The sequence below is a fragment of the Pan paniscus genome, chromosome 2 (genome assembly GCF_029289425.2).
Source record: "Pan paniscus chromosome 2, NHGRI_mPanPan1-v2.0_pri, whole genome shotgun sequence".
NCBI lineage: Eukaryota > Metazoa > Chordata > Mammalia > Primates > Hominidae > Pan > Pan paniscus.
Genome location: NC_085926.1, coordinates 48,078,125 through 48,088,267, shown reverse-complemented (window position 1 = coordinate 48,088,267; position 10,143 = coordinate 48,078,125). Strand labels below are relative to the sequence as shown.

The 10,143-nt window shown below is 47.1% G+C and overlaps 1 pseudogene; it reads left to right on the top strand.

Annotated features, from left to right (window-relative positions):
* The first annotated feature begins 2,012 nt into the window (after positions 1–2,012).
* Positions 2,013–9,673, top strand: LOC129397396 (large ribosomal subunit protein uL22-like; annotated as a pseudogene).
* Positions 9,674–10,143: the final 470 nt, after the last annotated feature.

Genomic DNA, 10,143 nt, shown 5'->3' with positions numbered 1-10,143 from the left:
TCTCATCTCTGAACTTTTATAATGCTTTATCTTAATCTTAGTTGGACCACTTAACATCTTCTTCCTTATATTATGATTATTTATATATGTAGCTCCCTCTTAGTGGCCATTGGGGGTTAGGATGCCTTATTCATATCTGTGTGCCTCACACAACTAGCATACAGAGTGTCGTGTGCATAGTTAGCATTCAAGAAATGTATGCCAGGTGCGGTGGCTCACACCTGTAATTTCAACAGGATTGCTCAAGCTCAGGAGTTTGAAACCAGCGTGAGCAACATGGGGAAACCTTGTCTCTACAAAAAATTTTTAAAATTAGCTTGGGATGGTGGTGTGTGCCTGTAGTCCCAGCTACTTGGGAAGCTAAGGCAGGAGGATTGCTTGAGTTCGGGAGGTCAAGGCTGCAGTAAAGCTGTGATCATGCCACTGCACTCTAGCCTGGGAGACTGGAGTGAGGAGTGAGGCCCTGTCTCAAAAAAAAAAAAAAGAAAGAAAGAAAGAAAAGAAATGTACATTCTGCAAATGAACATATGAATGACATGACCGTAATAATAACAGAGAAGCTAAATGCCGAAAGATAAAAATGAGGCAGGGTGCAGTGGCTCACGCCTGTAATCCCAGCACTTTGGAAGGCAGAGGCAGGCAGATCACTTGAGATCAGGAGTTCCAGACCAGCCTGTCCAACATGGTGAAACCCCATCTCTACTAAAAAAATACAAAAAATTAGCCAGGCATGGTGGCACGCACCTGTAATCCTAGCTACTCAGGAGGCTGAGGCATGAGAGTTGCTTGAACTGGGAGGTGGAGGTTGCAGTGAGCCGAGATCACTGCACTCCAGCCTGGGTGACAAAGTGAGATTCAGTCTCCAAAAAAAAAAAAAAAAAAAAAAAATCACACACACACACACAAAAACAAGAGGAAAATGAATGCAATGCTGTGCAGGCTGGAGGGGGAGGAGAGTGCGTTCCCCCTGGGAGAACAGGAAAGATATATGCCTCAGCTTCTTGACTCCATGTTTTTGAGGGAGCCTGGAAGGCCCTCCTCTGCCTTGTCCCGCCACCAGCAACAATTCGCCCCCAGGTGAAATATCAGGATGTTCTCAGTGAATGAGGGAGTCTGGGAACTCCTACTGTTCCCTAAGAAGCAGCAAATGCCACCTCTTTCTCTCTTGCTGTCCCAGGCTGCTGAGCACAACCCACCCCATTGCCCTCGCCTCCCCATCTGTGCACCAGCACCCCCTGGACAGGCTCCCCCCAGTAGCAGTGTGTTTTACTCTGCTCTATCAGCTCTTCAGGGCCTGTGTGGAGTCTAGCAGTGGGGATCATGGTGTATATTTATATATTATTTTATTTTATTATTTTATTTTTTGAGACAGTCTTGCTCTGTCACCCAGACTGAGTGCAGTGGTACAATCACAGCTCACTGCAGCCTCAAACTTCTGGTCTCAGGCGATCCTCTTGCTTTAGCCTCCCATGTAGCTGGGACCACAGGTGCATGTCACCATGCCCAGTAAATTTTTGTATTTTTTGTAGAGACAGGGTTTCATCATATTGCCCAGGCTTGTCTCAAACTCCTGTAATCAAGCGGTCCTCCCACCTCGTTCTCTCAAAGTACTGGGATTACAGGTGTGAGCCACTGAGCATTTTTTTGTTTTGTTTTGTTTTGTTTTTTTGAGACGGAGTTTCGCTCTTGTTGCCCAGGCTGGAGTGCAATGGCACAATCTCTGGCTCACCGCAACCTCTGCCTCCTGGGTTCAAGCGATTCTCCCGCCTCAGCCTCCTGAGTAGCTGGGATTACAGGCACCACACCCAGCTAATTTTGTATTTTTAGTAGAGACGAGGTTTCTCCATGTTGGTCAGGGTGGTCTCGAACTCCCGAACTCAGGTGATCCGCCTGCCTCAGCCTCCCAAAGTGCTGGGATTACAGGCGTGAGCCACCGCGCCTGGTGCCACTGAGCATTTTTAAAAGTCAGTGCTGGGGCTGGCCGCGGTGGCTCACACCTGTAATTCCAGTACTTTGGGAGGCCAAGGAAGGCGGATCACCTGAGGTCAGGAGTTCGAGACCAGCCTGGCCAACATAGTGAAACCCCATCTCTGCTAAAAATACAAAAATTAGCTGGGCGTGTTGACACGTGCCTATAATCCCAGCTATTTGGGAGGCTGAGGCAGAAGAATTGCTTGAACTCGGGAGGTGGAGGTTGCAGTGAGCCCAGATCGTGCCATTGCACTCTGGCCTGGGTAACAGAGCGAGACTATGTCTCAACAAAAAATAATAATAATAAAAAAAGTCAGTGCTGGGTGCATAGAATACTGAGTAACGATTCCTTTTCATGGCTTGGTTGTGAATTTCTTGGATCTCCCTCTGTGACCTTGGGCAAGTTGTGTAGCTCCTCTGAGCCTTCAGTTCCTTATCTGTCAAAGGAGAACAAATTCCAACCTCATTGTGAGAACTCAAGGGGGTGATGTGTGTAAAACTTTGACTACGAAGTTCTCATGAGTTCTCCCAGAAGCCATTTCTCTTCCTCTTTCCCTAAGCAGCCTGAGGTAATCTGTGAAAATGGTTCACTATTCACTTGACCCAGAGAACCCCACAAAATCATGCAAATCAAGAGGTTCCAATCTTCGTGTTCACTTTAAGAACACTCGTGAAACTGCCCAGGCCATCATGGATATGCATGTACGAAAAGCCACGAAGTATCTGAAAGATGTCACTTTACAGAAACAGTGCGTACCATTCCGACATTACAACGGTAGAGTTGGCAGGTGTACCCAGGCCAAGCAGTGGGGCTGGACACAAGATTGATGGCCCAAAAAGAGTGCTGAATTTTTGCTGCACATGCTTAAAAATGCAGAGAGTAATGCTGAATTTAAAGGTTTCGATGTAGATTCTCTGGTCATTGAGGATATCCAAGTGAACAAAGCACCTAAGATGCGCCGCCGGACCTACAGAGCTCATGGTCGGATTAACCCATACATGAGCTCTCCCTGCCACATCAAGATGGTCCTTACTGAAAAGGAACAGATTGTTCCTAAACCAGAAGAGGAGGTTGCCCAGAAGAAAAAAATATCCCAGAAGAAACTGAAGAAACAAAAACTTATGGCATGGAAGTAAATTCAGCATTAAAATACATGCAATTAAAAGGGGAAAAAAAACTTTGAATTTTCCCTAGAACTCAATAAGGCTCAGAGAAAGGGAAGGTATAGAGGTGAGCTGAGTGCCTGGTGCTCAGACCCCAGGCTGGGTGATTCCACAAGGCAGTCTGTTGTTCTTTATCACAACCCAGGGAAGTGGGAACTGTCACTTCTTTCACAAGCTCACCCCCTAAGGCTCAGAGGCCTTTACCTGTCAGCAGGGCTCTTTCATGTCCCAGCCAGGAGCTGGATCTAGACACTGCAGTGACACTCTTGACAGGGGAGGAAGGAGGTAAGACAGGCAGATGGATAGAACAAAGGAGGGTCTCCAAGATCACAAAGACACTGCAAGTCAAGGGATAAATGAACATTTGAGAGAGGACCTAGAAGGCCGGTTGCAAGAAGACCAGATTAAAGAAGTCTTGAGACCAGGAGCAGTGGCTCACGCCTATAATTCCAGCATTTTGGGAGGCCGAAGAGGGAGGATCACTTGAGCCCAGAAGTTTAAGACCAGCCAGGGCAACACAGAGAGACTCCATCTCTACAAAAGTAAAAAAATAAAATAAAATAAATTAGCCATTTGTGGTGGTGCACGCCTATGGTCCCAGCTACTTGGGAGGCTGAGGTGGGAGGATTGCTTTAGCTCAGGAGGTCAAGGCTGCAGTGAGCTGTGATTGTGCCACTGCATTCCAGCCTAGGTGACAGAGTGAGACCCTGTCTCAAAAAAAAAAACAAAACTTTGAAACTGGAAGGAAGCCTGGAAAACAATCATAACAACACAACCAATTTACAAATGAGGAGCCTGGGGCACAGAGAGGGAAAGTGGCAAAAGCAGGGCTAGAAACCAAGTTTCCTGACTCCTAGTGTGTTCATTCTGGAGCTGCATCCTTTGGGTGGTGGCTGAGGGCCAGAAGGAAGGTCCACGGACAGCCTAGAGCTTCAAACAGAAACAGAAAGTCTTTAGGGAGGTCAGAGTTCCCAGAAAACTGGGAATTGGGACAAACTGAAAACTGAATTATCTTGCTGCCCTGCCTCTGGGAAGGTCATGTCATAACCATTTTTCTTTTTCTTTTTCTTTTGGCAGGGGGATGGAGTCTCACTCTTGTTGCCCAGGCTGGAGTGCAATGGCATGATCTTGGCTCACTGCAACCTCTGCCTCCTGGGTTCAAGGGATTCTCCTGCCTCAGCCTCCTCAGTATCTGGGATTACAAGCGTGTACCACCACGCCCAGCAAATTTTTGTATTTTTAGTAGAGACGGGGTTTCACCATGTTGGCGAGGCTGGTCATGAACTCCTGACCTCAGGTGATTTTCCTGCCTCGGCCACCCAAATTGCTGGGATTACAGGCACAAGCCACTGCACCAGGCCGTCGTAACCATTTTTCTGTCACAAAAGTTGCACTGATTGTCATTTTGCTAACGAAAACAAAAGAAAACCTTGACCAACAGCCTTGCTGTTCCTCCCTACAACTGGCTCTCTCCCCGTCTCCTCTGCTCTGTCAGATGAGCCCTTCCAGAGCAAGCCTCCACCCATCTCACACACACACCCTGCTTGGCAGCTCCCTATTGTTGTTTCTTTCCTTTTCTTTCTTTCTGTCTTTAAAAAAAAAAAAAAGAAAAAGAAAGAAAAGGGAATAAAGACAGGGTCTTGCTATGTTGCCCAGGCTGGTCTCTAATTCCTGGGCTCAAGCAATCCTCCCACCTCAGCCTCCTAATGTGCTGGGATTATAGGTGTGAGCCATTGTATTTGGTCCCTATTGGCTTTTTTTTTCTTCTTCTTCTTTTTTTTTTTTTTGAGACAGAGTTTTACTCTGTTGCCCAGGCTGCAGTGCAGTGGCGCGATCTCGGCTCACTGCAACCTCTGCCTCCCAGGTTCAAGGGATTCTTGTGCCTCACCCGCCCAAGCAGCTGGGACTACAGGCACACAACACCATGCCTGGCTAATTTTTGTATTTTTAGTAGAGATGAGGTTTCGCCAGATTGGCCAGGCCAGTCTCAAACTCCTGGCTTCAAGTGATCCACCTGCCTCGGCCTCCCAAAGTGTTGGGATTACAGGCGTGAGCCACTGCACCTGGTCCCCATTGTTGACTGAGTCAAAACTAGATGCTCCTGTCTGTCTTTCATGCCGTCCCGGCCTGGATGCAGTTCAGCTTGTCAGCTTCCTCCCCTGCTGCTCTGCCCCCCAGAGTCTCTGCTGATTTGCAGCTTCCCAAATGGGCCTTGCATTCTTATGTTGCCCTGGTTTTTATCTAATGAAATGCCCTTTTTCCACTTTCTTTCTTCCTCTGCCTTTAAAAGCTTGTCTTTCAGGCCCAGTTCCTTGGACTCCTCCGCTATAAGATTCTCTTTAACCCTCACTGCCACCTGTCCCAGCAGAAATGATCATGTTCTCTTCTGTGCTCCCTCAGCAGACTTGTTATTTCTCTCTCCTTTTTTTTGAGACAGAATCTCGCTCTGTCGCCTAGACTGGAGTGCAGTGGTGCGATCTCGACTCACTACAACCTCTGCCTGCCAGGTTCAAGTGATTTTCCTGCCTTAGCCTCCCGAGTAGCTGGGATTACACGTGCGTGCCATGCCCAGCTAATTTTTGTATTTTTAGTAGGGATGGGGTTTGCCATGTTGGCCAGGCTGGTCTCAAACTCCTGACCTCAAGTGATCCACCTGCCTTGGCCTCCCAAAGTGCTGAGATTATAGGTGTGAGCCACTGCACCCAGCCGAACTGGTTATTTCTCTATGTACCACTTATCAAAGTCCAATTTGAACTATACAGCATTGTGCGTGAATGTCTTCTCAACATTTTATAAAGAAACATTTCAAATACACAGCAAAGTTGAAGGAATTTTAAAGTTAACACCCATATCTCTGGCACTTTGTTTTTACTATCAACACTTTTTTTTTGTTTTTTTGAGACGGAGTCTCGCTCCATCGCCCAGGCTGGAGTGTAGTGCCGTGATCTCAGCTCACTGCAAGCTCCGTCTCCCGAGTTCACGCCATTCTCTTGCCTCAGCCTCCCGAGTAGCTGGGACTACAGGCGCCCGCCACCATGCCCCGCTAATATTTTTGTATTTTTTTTAGTAGAGACAGGGTTTCACTGTGTTAGCTAGGATGGTCTCCATCTCCCGACCTCGTGATCCACCCGCCTCAGCCTCCCAAAGTGCTGGGATTACAGGCATGAGCCACTGTGCCCGGCCTATTAACACTTTATCATACTTGCTTATTGTTATTTATGTGTTTATTGTTTGAGACAGAGTCTCACTCTGTTGCCCAGGTTAGAGTGCAGTGGTGTGATTTCGGCTCACTGCAACCTCCGCCTCTAGGGTTCAAGAGATTTTCATGCCTCAGCCTCCTGAGTAGCTGGGATTACCAGCGTGCACCACCCCCGCCAGCTAATCTTTGTATTTTTAGTAGAGATGGGGTTTCACCATGTTGGCCAGGATGGCCTCAAACTCCCAGCCACGGGTCATCTGCCTACCTCGGCTTCACAAAGTGTTGGGATTACAGGCGTGAACCACTGCACCTGGCCTATTTACTTATTTATTTATTTTTGAGACAGGGTCTGGCTCTGTCACCCAGGCTGGAGTGCAGTGGCACGATTTTGGCTCACTGCAGCCTCGACCTCCTGGGCTCAAGCAGTTCTCTCATCTCAGCCTCCCAAGTAGCTAGGACTAACACGGGCATGCCTGTCTAATTTTTTAATTTTTTGTGGAGACGAGGTCTCACTATGTTACCCAGGCTGGTTTCAAACTCATAGACTCAAGGGGTCCTCCCGTCTTAGCCTCCTAAAGTGCTGGGATTACATAATGTACATATCAAAAATGCATTGCTTCCCAGAACAGGGGTTAATCAGAAGACAACATGGCCAGTTAGTCTCTACACAATGAAATAATCAAATCTTGGCCGGGCGCAGTGGCTCATGCCTGTAATCCCAGCATTTTTGGAGACCAAGGCCAGTGGATCACCTGAGGTCAGGAGTTTGAGACCAGCCTGGCCAACGTGGTGAAACCCCCGTCTCTACTAAACAAAATTAAAAATAAAAAAATTAGCTGGGCACGGTGGCATGCCTGTAATTCCAGCTACTCAGGAGGCTGAGGCAGAAGAATCGCTTGAACCGGGGAGGCGGAGGTTGTAGTGAGCCAAGATCTTGACACTGCGTTCTGGCTTGGGCAACAGGGTGAAACTCTGTCTCAAAAATAAATAAACAAATAAAAAATAGGCCAGGCGCAGTGGCTCGTGCCTGTAACCCCAGCACTTTGGGAGGCCGAGGCAGGTGCGTTAGGAATAACGCTCAAAATCCTAAGGAAATTGAACACTTGAACAAAGGATCCTTAGCAAAGCAATTTTGTTTCTGTGCAGAGGGGTGCCTCCTTGCCCAGTTGCCATGAGAGCACACCTGAACAAAGGAGCATGAGAGCCTTTATTCCTGACACAAGTTCTGCCCCTGTACCCTTTCCCCATTGGCCGGGGCCGGGTCATACAATTTAAACTAATCCCGGTTGGCTAAACATTTAATTTTTTTTAGATAGGGTGGGCACGTAAAAGAAAGTGGAGAGGAAGGGTAAGGGGTGTCTGTAATGAGCTACAAAGTTAGTCCTCTTTCCAAATAAGGAAAGGAATGTGAGCTGGTACTGATAACGCCTGGTACTGTGGCGGCATGCCTGGGCATCTAACAAAGGCAAAAAGGAAGAAAGGAGAAAAAGGAGAAAAAAAAGGGTGGGGGATACTATGAATTAAAGAATAAATGATTGATCAGGTTATCTGAAGAGAAACCTCATCATATCCCACAGGTGGATCACTTGAGGCCAGGAGTTTGAGACCAGCCAGACCAACATGGTGAAACCTCATCTCTACTAAAAATACAAAACTAGCCAGATGTGGTGGCGCATGCCTGTAATCTCAGCTACTATGGAGGCTGAGGCAGGAGAATCACTTGAACCTAGGAGGCAGAGGTTGCAATGAGCTGAGATCGCACCATTGCATTCCAGCCTGGGCAACAAGAGCAAAACTCCATCTCAAAAAAAAAAAAAAAAAAAAAAAAAGGCCACGCGCGGTGGCTCATGCCTGTAATCCCAGCACTTTGGGAGGCCGAGGTGGGTGGATCACCCGAGGTCAGGATTTCGAGACCAGCCTGGCCAACATGGTGAAATCCCATCTCTACTAAAAATACAAAAATTTGCTGGGCATGGTGGTGTGTGCCTGTATTCCCAGCTACTTGGGAGGCTGAGGCAGGAGACTTGCTTGAACCCGGGAGGTGGAGGTTGCAGTGAGCCGAGATCGCACCACTGCACTCCAACCTGGACGACAAGAGTGATACTCCATCTCAAAAAAGAAAAAAAAGAAAAAGAAAAAGAAATAAACAAATCTTAAGGGTACTGTCAAAGAAAAGAGTCAAACTCAGTAAAATATTTGAAGAGATTTATTCAGAGCCAAATATGAGTGACCATGGGCCATGACAGAGCCCCAGGAGATCCTGAGAACATGTGCCCAAGGTGGCATTTGAAATGCTTGTTTCCCAGTGCTGTAAAGAAATAGCACTTGAACATAAATATAATTTCCTTAGTAAGGCCATTTTTACTTCCTGCAGAAAGGGTACACTCACCAGCAGTTTTGCCACGAGAGTACACTGAACAAAGGAGACAGGGTCATTTATAACCTGACACATCCACCCTACTGCTGTGTCTGGTTTCCACTGGCTGGAACGGGACCTCACATTCTGTATTTGTCCTGATTGGCTAGCAACTTAGAACTTTTTAAAAGAGGCAAAGGTAGAGGAGAACAAAGGAAGGAGAAAGTAACTTGTAGAATGCTAAGAAAGATAAAAACACCTTGGAAGCTAAAAACATAAAGTACATTGATTTCTTTATCACGGCTAGCAGATATTTAAGAATGTTAGCACAGGTCTTTGAATAAATTTTGCTTCTAAGAGAAGTTACTATTTATTCCTAATTAAATGGGGAGGAAAGTCTTTGAAGAGGAACCTTTGGTTTTTACAGTGGTCAGGCCACAGACTGGTTTTTTTGTTTGTTTGTTTGTTTGTTTGTTTGGAGACGGAGTCTCGCTCTGTCGCCCAGGCTAGAGTGCAGTGGCTCAATCTCAGCTCACTGCAAGCTCCGCCTCCTGGGTTCATGCCATTCTCCTTCCTCAGCCTCCCGAGTAGCTGGGACTACAGGCGCCCACCACAATGCCCGGCTAATTTTTTGTATTTTTTTAGTAGAGACGGGGTTTCATCGTGTTAGCCAGGATGGTCTCGATCTCCTGACCTCGTGATCCGCCCGCCTTGGCCTCCCAAAGTGCTGGGATTACAGGCGTGAGCCACCGCGTCCGGCCTACAGACTGGTTTTATACATTTTAGGGAGACAGAAGACATCAATCAATACATGTAAGATGTACATTGGTTTGGTCTGGAAAGGCAGGACATCTTCAGGTGGGGGGTGTTTCCAAGTCTAGTTCATAAATGGACTTCAAAGAGTCTCTGATTTGCCATTGGTTAAAAGAGTTTGAGAGTTTATCTAAAGACCAGAAATCAATAGAAGGGAGTCTCCATGTTAAGATAAGGGGTTGTGGGGCTGGGTGTGGTGGCTCACGCCTGTAATCCCGGCACTTTGGGAGGCCGAAGTGGGTGGATCACGAGGTCAGGAGTTCAAGACCAGCCTGGCTAACACAGTGAAACCCCATCTCTACTAAAAATGCAAAAAAAAATTAGCTGGGCATGGTGCTGGGCGCCTGTAGTCCCAGCTACTTGGGAGACTGAGGCAGGAGAATGGCATGAACCTGGGAGGCAGAGCTTGCAGTGAGCCAAGATTGTGCCACTGCACTCCAGCCTGGGCAACAGAGCGAGACTCTGTCTAAAAAAAGATAAGGGGCTGTGGAGACCAAGGTTCTTATTATGCAGATGATGAAGCTTCCAGACAGCAGGCTTCAGAGAGAATAGATTGTAAATATTTCTTATCAGACTTAGTCTGTTTTAATAGTCGTTTTCTCTTTTTCCTTTTTAAGACAGTGTTTCACTCTGTTGCCCA